The sequence below is a fragment of the Hyla sarda genome, chromosome 5, assembly GCF_029499605.1.
Source record: "Hyla sarda isolate aHylSar1 chromosome 5, aHylSar1.hap1, whole genome shotgun sequence".
NCBI classification, from domain to species: domain Eukaryota; kingdom Metazoa; phylum Chordata; class Amphibia; order Anura; family Hylidae; genus Hyla; species Hyla sarda.
Genome location: NC_079193.1, coordinates 336,516,862 through 336,529,658, shown reverse-complemented (window position 1 = coordinate 336,529,658; position 12,797 = coordinate 336,516,862). Strand labels below are relative to the sequence as shown.

General features: G+C 45.9%; 1 protein-coding gene across 1 annotated transcript in view; it reads left to right on the top strand.

Annotated features, from left to right (window-relative positions):
• Positions 1-12,797, top strand: part of YWHAZ (tyrosine 3-monooxygenase/tryptophan 5-monooxygenase activation protein zeta) — a 33,243-nt gene that overhangs the window by 1,121 nt on the left and 19,325 nt on the right. The window lies entirely within an intron of this gene.

Below are 12,797 nucleotides of genomic sequence, written 5' to 3'. Positions count from 1 at the left end.
GGTCAGTGGTGAACAGACAAGGTGACAGTGGCCATATTCCCAGGAAAGGTTCGGAACCCCCTCCTTCCCCCTCCTCACAAAGGAATCCTGTTCAGCGTAGAAGCCCCCCGGCCGCTTCCATCCTGGGGGCCGCTTGCATCTGTTTTCCTGGACAAACTTAAGGTCACAGTGACCTCAGCCTACGTGTAATAGACCTATATTTACTAGAGCGTCTCCTAGAGGGGTGAAGACTATATATTTAATTTTATATATTTTTTAGTTTATTTGCTTTTAAACTGCATGACTTGCAGGGGAACAATGCACTGGCGTCTGTGCACATTATGCTGTTTTATGGCTCAGAATATTGATTATTTTTTTTTTTTTGGGTAGATGGGAGGAGAATAGGCTATTCCAGACCTGTGCATAGCTGGATCGCACCTCCCCCCACACATTCCAGATACTTGGGGTGGATGGGAGGTGTTCATCTGGGTAATGCCTTGCAGGTTTCTTATGCATCAGAGAAAGGGGGGGGTGGATTGTGACTATTACCTGGAACTGTCGAGGGTTAAATCAGAGGCTTCCCTGGAAGAGAGGGGTTATGGGAGAGGATGTGAATGTCCTTTTTAAATATTTCCAGATGCGGGAAAAGAGCCTATGGTCTAGCGCAGGGTGCCTCCAGCTGTTGCTAAACTGCAACTCCCAGCATGTTCGGACAGGCTTTGTACAGTCTGTTCATACTGGGAGTTGTATTTCCGCCGCAGGTTTGGGGGGGGACGGTGTTATAGCTCCATGGTCTCAAACAGTGGCCCTCCAGATGTTGCAATGCTACAACTCCCAGCATGCCCGGGCAATCCTATAACAGCCCATCTTGAAGGCTGTCTGGGCATGCTGGGTGTTGTAGTTTTGCCACATCTGGAGGGCCACGGTTTGCAGGCCACTGCGATAGGCGATAGTCCTGCTGAGATTTGAAGTAATCCAGAGGTTGCTCTGGGCTTTGTAGTCATTCCCCCACCACCTACACACGGAGAGAATCTCTCTTTCCTAACCATGGATTACAGAAGCCATGATGCAATGGCGGGTGGAGCGTAATCTTCAGATAAAACCCTTTTTTTTTTTTTCCCCTTGCAGATGAATCGTCTGGCATCTACAATTTACTCAGGGGCCACCTCCCTTGCTATAAAAACCAGGGCGTCTAGGTGATGTCTGGCGTATAGTGTAGAGCTGGACACATTGCAAACAGGTAACACAGGCTGGTCGGGGTGGGGCGCTAGGGATTCGGCTTTTTTTTTTTTTTCCCTGCCCCCACCTCTTGGGCTTTCTCAGTGACCGGGAGAGACCTTGCTTTCTTCCTCTGCAGCCTGGATTATAGTTGTCAACGCAGAGACCTGCTAGCAGTTGCAAAACTACAACTCCCAGCATGCCCGGACAGCCAACGGCTGTCCGGGCATGCTGGGAGTTGTAGTTTTGCAACAGCTGGAGGGCCACAGGTTGGACGCCACTGTCCTATCTTCTTCTCTGCATCCCTTCAGGGCGTCCTATGGTTAAACTCCAGCATGTGCTTCTAAAGGACAGACCGGCAAAGAGCTGGGGCCGGCAGGGCGTGGTGGATGTAGGATTTTTTTTTATCCTTGTACGTGCGGTTCCTGTTTGTACATGTAGATCACCTTGCGGCTGCTGGATAGGACTCCTGCCGGCTGGGGAGTATGGAAGCCTGTGACCTCTGCTCAGCAGGATAGAGATGCTATACGTACACCCGGGCCTGGATTACGGATAAAGGAAAGGGGATTTGAGAATACATAGAGCCTCGGTTACTGTGGACTAATAGCATGGCGGAGCATTAGGATGCTGGTTGCAATGCGATTCGTCATATGGGAGGGGGGGGGGAGGGGGGGTTGCATAGCGCTGGGCACAGCCTGGGAAAATGTATGTGCAGCAAAGGGTGATAATGACATGCAGGCCGTGGTGTGTGACTGGTTGCTAACCGCTCGAGGTTAACCATTGCAGTGCCTGACCAGCTGAGAAGTAAAATGATGCATAATATGCATTGTGCAGCAGAGACACGTGTTTGTACGGAGGCTAGCTGCTCCTCTCATTGCCATGCCCTTGTATGCGGATGGGGTTTTTTTATTTTATTTTTTTTTGCAATGGGTTAACCTGAACCTCCTGTCAGGCCGGCGTTGTACTTCCCCCTTCTAAGCGTGATGTGGGTTTCCGCCACGTTATGTCGGCTCTTTAGTAATGGCAGCTTGCGTTCATGTACCAGGGCACACGCCATAACACGTTATGTTTGAATGTCCCTTTTGGGCTAACTATACCCTTTATTCCGTGGGTGTCCATCAGTTAACATCTGGGGACAAGGAAGGGCAAATATGGTTTCTAAAAACGCTGCTCCGAAGAAGCGTAGTATATTATCACTGGATCGGCGTGAAGGATGGGGGGTGATAGCCGGGACACAGGAGCTATGTGACTGTAGACCTGCGTTCACATTAACCTAATATACATGTGTGTAAGGCTGTATTCACGTCTTAAAGCTGACTGGCGGTATTGCAAATGATTACCTCATGCGTTTTACAGCAAATTATCGAAATCGCGGTAAAAATGGTGATTTAATGTATTGCATTATCGCAATAAAATGTCATTTTATACTGCAAAATCGCATGCTATAATTTGTTTCAGTGCCACTAATTAGCCGCAACGTGTGAACAGCAGCAAGTCCTGAGCCGACTATGGATCTGATGGCCTGAACGGACAGCTGTCAATTATCAGGCCCACCATTGGGCTGGGAGACGTATCTACGGATACAGCTTATGTTGGTGCTATCTGCTGGTCATTTTCTCTATATCAGTGGTCTTCAACCTGCAGACCTCCAGATGTTGCAAAACTACAACTCCCAGCATGCCCGGACAGCCAACGGCTGTCCGGGCATGCTGGGAGTTGTAGTTTTGCAACATCTGAAGGTCCGCAGGTTGAAGACCACTGCTCTATATGATTGCATTTAGTCGGACCTGCTGTAGTGGTCTACAGGTAAATGTGATGCTGGCTCCCTGGTTTACAGAACTGTACTGATGTGTAACCTTAATGGGCTGCTGTGGGTGAGCATTGACGTCTGCAAGGAATAAATCTTGCCATGCATTTCAGATAACCTAATGCCCACATACGCATGCTCACTTGTGCGTGCATGCATGCATTTGAAATGGGGTCAGTCTTCTCTGGCTGCAGATTATCTCCCTGTGAACATAGGGATTGGTCATGTTAAAATCCCACTGTCCAATCCTTACTTTCCCTGACATCTGCCTTCAGGAGACCCCTATACACTTTTAAAGGGGTACTCCGGTGGAAAACATTTTTATTTTTATTTTTTTTAATAAATCAACTGGTGCCAGAAAGTTAAACAGATTTGTAAATTACTTCTATTAAAAAAAAAAAAAAATAATAATAATCTTTACCCTTCCAGTACTTTTTAGCAGCTGTATGCTACAGAGGAAATTCTTTTCTTTTTGAATTTCTCTTTTGTGTTGTCCACAGTGCTCTCTGCTGACTGTAGCAGGAGAAAATCCCCATAGCAAACCTATGCTGCTCTGTCCAGTTCCTGACACTGACAAGAGGTGTCAGTAGAGAGCACTGTGGGCAAGACAAAAAAGAAATTCAAAAAGAAAATTTCCTCTGTAGCATACAGCTGCTAAAAAGTACTGGAAGGGTAAAAAAAAAAATTTTATAGAAGAAATTTACAAATCTGTTTTTAAATTTCTGGCACCAGTTGATTTAAAAAAAAAAAAATTAAATAATAAAATGTTTTCCACCGGAGTACCCCTTTTAAAAGTGTATAGGGGTCTTCTGAAGGCAGATGTCAGGGGAAGTAAGGATTGGACAGGGGGATTTTAACATGACCAATCCCTATGTTCACAGGGAGATAATCTGCTGCCAGAGAAGACTGATGTGGAGAAGCCAGAGTAGACTCCAGTGGATACATTTTCCATTGGAGTACCCCTTTAATGGTTGGCCAAACCATAATCAGAGGGTTTGACTGACTTCATATGGATGGACCCGCCTTAAGGTACCATCTGCCCAGAGTTTTCGGTGCGGAAATTCCGAGTGCAGCAGGTGCCACCCACAGATAGCAATTGGCACAAGAGACATGGACATGCACAGGTTCATTCTGTTGTCGGAATCCAGTTCTGCTGTGGTATTTGCATAGTTTGAGCTGCACAGTGGACATCGACAACAATGGGAAGCTGCTGCAAGTAGATTCCGCTCAGGAATTTCTCAGTGTGAACTGGCTTTTAGATAGCTGATGGCCAGACAGCTATGCCTCCCGAGCCCCACCCTCCATACATATGTATGCTCATCTTGGCCAAGCATGTATGTGTTCTCAGTAGGGAGAGGGAAATAAGCAGCTACCGCTCACCTCTTCACTCACCTCTTCACTCACCTCTTCACTCACCTCTTCACTCACCTCTTCACTCACCTCTTCACTCACCTCTTCACTCACCTCTTCACTCACCTCTTCACTCACCTCTTCACTCACCTCTTCACTCACCTCTTCACTCACCTCTTCACTCACCTCTTCACTCACCTCTTCACTCACCTCTTCACTCACCTCTTCACTCGCCTGTAGCCAAAAGTATGATTGATCAGGTTTGTAATATACCAGTGTTTCCCCAACCAGGTTGCCTCCAGCTGTTGCAAAACTACAATTCCCAGCTTGCCCAGACAGCCAACGGCTGTCTGGGCATGCTGAGAGTTGTAGTTTTGCAACATCTAGGGGGACCATGGTTGGGGAAACGCTGTAATAGACATTAGATGATGTTGCTGACCTGGGCAAGTTTGGAAAATAGTCAACTAATGTGTTCTTCAATCTGTGGGTCTCCTGCTGTTGCCAAACTTCAACTGCCCTAATGCCCAGACAACTGTCATATGTCCGGGCATGCTGGGAGTTGTAGTTTTGCAACAGCTGGAGGCACCCTGGCTGGAAAACACTGTCTTACACATTAGATCAGAATCCCCCAGTGTTTTCCAGCCAGGGTGCCTCCAGCTGTTTCAAAACTACAACTCCCAGCATGCCCGGACATATGACAGCTGTCTGGGCATTAGGGCAGTTGAAGTTTGGCAACAGTGGGAGAGCCACAGATTGGGGGATTTTGCTCTAATGCTTTCAGCCAGTGTGCCTCCAGCTGTTGCCAAACTACAACTCCCAGCATGCCCGGACAGCCGTTGGCTGTCCGGGCATGCTGGACGTTGTAGTTTGGCAACAGCTGGAGGCACACTGGCTGGGAAACACTGGTGTAAGATGTTCTACACGTTGAATCCCAGCGTTTCCAATCCAGACAACCATGAGGCCCTCCTGCAGAATCCGATGCCATTGCAGTGTATGACCAGACAATGCGGGAGCGGTGCATGGCCGTCCTCATGTGTCTCAGCAGTATATGCGTGTGCGCTTCCAGTGAGCGGCACAGGACTGGGTCATAGGTGGCGTGCACGTTTTATTACGTGTGATCATGTCACTGTGGGGACAAGGTGCATCTAGGAGAACATTTATTCTCTTCCAAGAGGCTTACACAACCGTTTATTGCACCTTGTGATATCTTGAGGACTATGAGAAGCAGATAGCATTGTCTTCTGGTGACACAGCAGGGGGTATTCATTCCAAGACTAAGAATAGCAGGAAAGAAATGTCTGAAATGCGGCAGGGCCCGGCGCTGTACTGGGGAAGTCGCCACCAGCTTGAGAGCAACTCCAGTTCGGGTACTCCGGTGGAAAACCTTTTTTTATTTTATTTTTTAAATCAACTGGTGCCAGAAAGTTAAAGAGATTTGTAAATGACTTCTTCTATTAAAAAAAAAATTAAAAAAATCCTTCCAGTACTTAATTTCATCTGTAGTATTCAGCAGCTAATATTTTCTTTTTGGGACCCAGTGCTCTCTGCTGACATCTCTGTCCATTTTAGGAACTGCCCAGAACAGCCTATGTTTGCTATGGGGATTTTCTCCTTCTCTAGACAGTTCTTAAAATGGACAGAGATGTCAGCAGAGAGCACTGTGCTCGTGATGTCAGCAGAGAGCTCTGTGTTCCAGAAAGAAAGGAATTTCCTCTGTAGTATTCAGCAACTGATAAGTATTGGAAGGATTAAGATTTTTTTTTTATAGAAGTAATTTACAAATCTGTTTAACTTTCTGGCACCAGTTGATTTAAAAAAAAAAAAAAAATAAAAAAAAAAGGTTTTCCACCGGAGAACCCCTTTAATATCAAGACTGCATCCCATGAGTCTCCAAAAGCAATGGAGGTTCGGTGCTTGAGTGGCCGCTACTTTATTGTTCTCTCCTTCTCTTAAACTTTGCACTTTTTGGTACTGCATATGAAGGCTTTACATGTGACTTTTTGCCCATGTAATTTGATCTAAATTCAGCTTCTGTTTGAGGCCCCTATACGCATCAGAAAAAACTTTGGCCAAATTGTCCCCTTTAATGGGAATGGTCGACTGTCCAAACCAGTGTTTCCCAACCAGTGTGCCTCCAGCTTTTGCAAAACTACAACTCCAAGCATGTGCTGGGAGTTGTAGTTTTGAAACAGCTGGAGGCATCCTGGTTGGAAAACACTGGTCTAAACTATCCAAACATGGTGGGAGATGTAGTTTTGCAACAGCTGAAGGCCCACTGGTTGGAAACACTGGTTTAAAGGGGGTTATCCAAGGAAAAAACTTTATATATATATATATATATATATATATATATATATATATATATATATATATATATATATATATATATAATTGTGTGTGTATATATATATATATATATATATATATATATATATATATGTATATATATGTGTGTGTGTAAATTCTATTAAAAAAAAAAATCTTAATCCTTTCAGTACTTATGAGCTGCTGAAGTTCAGTTGTTCTTTTCGGTTTACACTACAGAATTCCACAAGCGGAACTCCACGGCAGACAATTCTGCCGTTGAAATTGTTCCGTGCAAAGAAAGAACATGTTTGTTCTTTGCGTGGATTCCGCGAGCACTGCATAGCCGTCAATGGTGAAGCCTCAGTGCCCCGCGGCCCCAGCGTTGAAGCGGCGGCCGCCAGGCAGAACCTCTGCCCGCAGAATTCAGCGAGCAGAGATTCCGCAGTGTGAACACACTCTTAGTGCTCTGATGACACCTCTCTCGGGAACTGTCCAGAGTAGAAGCAAACCTCTTCTACTCTGTGCAGTTCCCAAGACAAGCAGAGATGTCAGCAGAGAGCACTGTTGCCACAAAGAAAAGAACAATTCAGCTTCAGCAGCTGATAATTATTGGTAGGATTAAGATCTTTTTAATAGTAGTTTACAAATCTGTTTAACATTCTGGAACCAGATGGGGGGGGGGGAGAATCCCTGGAATACCCCTTTAAGGTGTATGGTGGTCTCCCAACACTCGCTTTAGAAGAACCGTGTTTGATTTCAGTTGTCTGATCTTCTTCTCTAAAAGATAAGCTGCCACCAGTACAGTCCATGGCAGCAACTTCTATATCCATTCAAAACATGTGAACATTCAGCTGAGCTCAGCGTTTGTGTATGTAACGTTCGGAACAGAGAACTTTCAGCCATATGAACATCCCGTGTGAGTAGCTACTTATGCAAAAAAAAATAATAATGAATTCATTTGGTTTCTCTTTGATACCCCAAATGACGAAAGGGACCGTCCCCATATACCAACCGGGACACTAAGCAGTCCTGCAGCAGCGTCAGGCTTGTCCATGAGTCATAGACAAGGCTACATGAGCAATTTAAAAAAAAAAGAACTTCCTGTGGAACATACAGCAGCTAAGTACCGGAAGGATTAAGAGAAGTCATTTACAAATCTGTTGAACTTCTTGGCACCAGTTGATTTAAAAAAAAAATTCAGTGGAGTACCCCTTTAAGCTTCCCAGGCAATCGTATAGCCTGAGTCCCATAGACAGGCGGTTCAGGTAATCCATCTGATTATGTGAGTCTGTCACCGTGCATCTCCAGCGCTCACTCCTGACTCGCCACTTATACCGCCATATTTAAAATATGCCTTTAACCTGTTCAGGACCCAAGACGTATGCATACGTCTTGGGACCCTGGTACTTAAGGACTGAGGACGTATGCATCTCGCCGGGCGGAGATCGGAAGCGGATGCCTGCTGAAATCGTTCAGCAGGCATCCAGGGCAAACACTGAGGGGGGCCATGTCTGCCCCCCAAATCACGAGGGAAATCGCCCCTGCGATCTGCGGCGATACCGGGCTGATCGGGTCTCTGGGACCCGACCGCCCGGTAATTTTGCATGATCCCGGTTGTCACAGACAGCCAGGACCATGCTGGAGTATATGAGCGAGGTGGAAAGCCTGCCACCTCCTCCTATCCCCTGCGATTCGGTTAGCTAACCGACCAATTGCAGGGGGGGGGGGGTTACTTCCTCCCGCCCTGCCCGGCCCCTGGAAGTCCGGAGAGGACGGGAGGAAGACCGGAGGATGCGACGGGGGAGTGCTGGGGCCCAGCCCCGGTACTTACCTCGTCCCTGAAGGCCCGGATCCCGGCGGCGGTGACGACAGGTGAGTTGATCTTTGGCGGCGTTGCAGGACTTTTGCAGCAGTCCAGACCGCCGTAAAGCTATCTGGACGGCTCCATCTTGTCCCCTTACACTACAACTCCCAGCATGCCCAGGCAGCCCTTGGCGTCTGGGCATGCTGGGAGTTGTAGTTTTGCAACATCTGGAGGTCCACAGTTTGGAGACCACTGTGCCATTCCAGATGTTGCAAAACTACACATCCTTAGCATGCCCTTACTGTCCAGGCATGCTGGGAGTTGTAGTTCTGTAACATCTGGCCCGTCAGATGTTGAACTACACCTCCCAGCATGCCTGGACAGTTTTGGCATACTGGAAGTTGTAGTTTTGCAACATCTGGAAGGGCAGAGATTGGAAACCACTGTATTAGTGGTCTGCAAACTGTAGTCCTCCATATGTTGCAAAACTACAACTCCAAGCATGCTGGGAGTTGTAGTTCGGCAGCATCTGGCTCTAAAGATGTTGCCGAACTACTACTTCCAGCATGCCTGAGAATGTTTGGGAGTAGTGGTTTTGCAATGACTGGAGGCACACTGGTTGGGAAACATTGTCTGTTTCCTAACTCAGTGTTTCCCAACCCGTGTGCCTCCAGCTGTTGCAAAACTATAACTACCAGCATGCACTGATAGACTGTGCATGTTGGGAGTTGTAGTTTTGCAACAGCTGGATGGGCAGGGGGCTTACAGTGAGTATCAGGCTGCAAGTTTGCGGGAAACTCGCTGTAATACCCCGCCCGTGGGACTGTACCATGAAAACACTACACTAACACAAAATATAATAAAAAGTAAAAAACACTACATATACACATACCCCTACACAGCCCCCTCCCCAATAAAAATGAAAAACATCTGGTACGCCACTGTTTCCAAAATGGAGCCTCCAGCTGTTGCAAAATAACAACTCCCAGTATTGTTGGATAGCCGTTGACTGTCCAAGCATGCTGGGAGTTTTGCAACAGGTGGAGGCACCCTGTTAGGGGTATTCAACGCCAGTGATTCCCAATGTCCTTGTTATGTTCTTCAAGGGGTCTAGTTTCCAAAATGTTATGCCATGTGGGGGTTATTTTGCTGTCCTGGCACCATAGGGGCTTCCTAAATGCGACATGCCCCCGAGCAAAATTTGCTCTCAAAAAGCCAAATATGAGTCCTTCTCTTCTGAGCATTGTAGTTCGCCCGTAGTGCACTTCAGGCCAACTTATGGGGTGCCTCCATACTCAGAAGAGATGGGGTTACAAATTTTGGGGGGTATTTTCTGCTATTAACCCTTGCAAAAATGTGAAATTTGGGGGGAAACACATTTTAGTGAAAATTTTATTTTTTACATATGTAAAAGTCGTGAAACACCTGTGGGGTATTAAGGCTCACTTAATTCCTTGTCACGTTCCTCAAGGGGTCTAGTTTCCAAAATGGTATGCCATGTGGGTTATTTTTGCTGTTCTGGCACCATAGGGGCTTCCTAAATGCAACATGCCCCCCAAAAACCATTTCAGAAAAAACGTACTCTCCAAAATCCCCTTGTCGCTCCTTCGCTTCTGAGCCCTCTACTGTGCCCGCCGAACACTTTACATAGATATATGAGGTATGTGCTTACTCGAGATAAATTGGGCTACAAATATAAGTATACATTTTCTCCTTCTACCCCTTGTAAAAATTAAAAAATTGGATCTACAAGAACATGTGAGTGTAAAAAATGAAGATTGTGAATTTTCTCCTTCACTTTGCTGCTATTCCTGTGAAACACCTAAAGGGTTAAAACACTGACTGTCATTTTGAATACTTTGGGGGGTGCAGTTTTGATAATGGGGTCATTTGTGGGGTATTTCTAAGATGAAGACCCTTCAAATCCACTTCAAACCTGAACTGGTCCCTGAAAAATACTGAGTTTGAAAATTTTGTGGAAAATTGCTGCTGAACTTTGAAGCCCTCTGGTGTCTTCCAAAAGTAAAAACTCATAAATTTTATGATGCAAACATAAAGTAGACATATTGTATATGTGAATAAAAAAAAAATTATTTGGAATATCCATTTTTCTTACAAGCAGAGAGCTTCAAAGTTAGAAAAATGCAACATTTTCAAATTTGTCATAAAATTTTGGGATTTTTCACCAAGAAAGGATGCAAGATACCACAAAATTTTACCACTATGTTAAAGTAGAATGTCACGAAAAAACAATCTCGGAATCAGAATGATAACTAAAAGCATTCCAGAGTTATTAATGTTTAAAGTGACAGTGGTCAGATGTGCAAAAAAACGCTCTGGTCTTAAGGTGTTAAAAATAATGCATTTCAATTAAATGCATTGGAAGCTCATTGCTCGCATTTTTGGTCTGTATTTTGTACATATGCACCAAAATACAGCAGGAAAAGTATATGAACACAGCTGAACATTACTGAAAGAGTTGCTAACCTTAATGGGAGCTTTAATGATCTATATTTTTGACAGCTGTAGACAGCACAAGGACTTGTGTAGCGGCTCTTTTGTTCGCTTCATCCTTGTTCTGGAGCGTTTCTGATGTACAATGATCAGAACGGTGGTAAATGGTGTTTTCTTGCTCTGGCTCAATGTGACGTGTAATTATGACATGGTGGGAGTTTAATAGTTGTGTAATCCGGTTATCGGCAGTGTTGAGCTTCCATCATTGAAAGCCACTACAAGTGTCCATTAGTTTCCCAGACATCGATTACCCCCTAGATGCTGGACAATTCCCAGGAGCCACTTAGTCGTTCTGAGAAAACGGAAAAGGTTGTTGCAGTGTTGTACAGTTCTGACATACTGCTAAGAGATGGCGTGATTGATTGGGGTCTGGCTTCTGGGACCCTTACTTTCCCACATAATGGATGCAATGTTTGTGTAGCTCTGCGTCCCCTTCTAAGTTTCCTCAGCCGCACACCCAGCTGTGCACAGATCTTCTGTCTGCTCCATGTACTTGAATGGGACCATGCTGCAGTTTTCTACACAGCGGGTGATCAGATACTGCTATATAGTGGAAGAATGGTAAAAAGGAGGTAGTGCTGAACCGGCATTATGGCTTTTCTTTCTCAGGATAGGCCAGGGGTTCAGTGTTAAAGGGGTTCTCCTGCCCCAAGACATCTTATCCGGTATCCAAAGGATAGGGGATAAGATATCTGATCGCGGGGGTCCCGCGCAATCTAGCATGCAGCACCCACCTGTAAGCACTGCTGGAGGCTCTGTGTTATGCCTCCCGTCCACGGGGATGGAGTATCTTGACATCACGACGACGCCCCGCACCCTCAATGCAAGTCTATCGGAGGGGGTGTGGTGTCACAATACTCCGTCCCCGTGGTCGTGAGGCATAAAAATGAGAGCCAATAATTCATTGGGGGGGAGGGACGAGAGAAACAGAACAGTGCCCCCGGGTCTCACATGATTAGATCCCCAATGTGGGGACAGTGTGCTGCAGCTGATAATTCATTCATTCGAGGGGGGGGAGGGGCCCAGCCGGTATTGCAGTATGAGAAAAAATTCATATCATGCAGAAAAAAAAAATTCGGTATGAACCGATATACCGCCCAGCACTAGTGCCTTGTCCCCGGAGTGAGTGAAGCAAGAGTGCTGCATCCAGTCATTATGGGATTGCTGTAGGTGGCCGCTGCAAGCTTTCTTTGGTAGTCACACATAAAGTGTATAAAACAGCAGCGTTCCTCCTTGGCTACTACTCCATTTACTCAGAGGACAAGGAACCCCCTGTTCTCCTGATCATTCAGCTACTTAGTCCCTATCCTGTGGATAGGTCATGGGGTATAATCTTGGTGTCACCCCTTGTTTTTTGCCTTCTTTTAATGCCTCAATTGCATTTATCTGTTTTTGGCGATTCCTCTTCTCCGGTTCATATAGAAGGTCTTGCAGACTGGCGCAGGTGTCCTTGACTCTTTACAACCCTCTTCTCTCTCTACTAGCACGTCTGCGCTTCAGGCCTAGTCAGAAGCCAGTGCATCTAGATATGTGGTCTCCAAACTTTGGACCTCCAGCTGTTGTAAAACTATAACTCTCAGCATGCCCGGACAGCCAATGGCTGTCCGGGCATGCTGAGAGTTATAGTTTTACAACAGCTGGAGGTCCTAAGTTTGGAGACTACTAGCAGGTGACACCTACATTCTGGGATGTTTCTTGTCTAGTGTTAGTCCATGTGCTTTGCATTACAAGGGTTGTAGCTAGAGATGAGCGAACTTACAGTAAATTCGATTTGTCACAAACTTCTCGGCTCGGCAGTTGATGACTTATCCTGCGTAA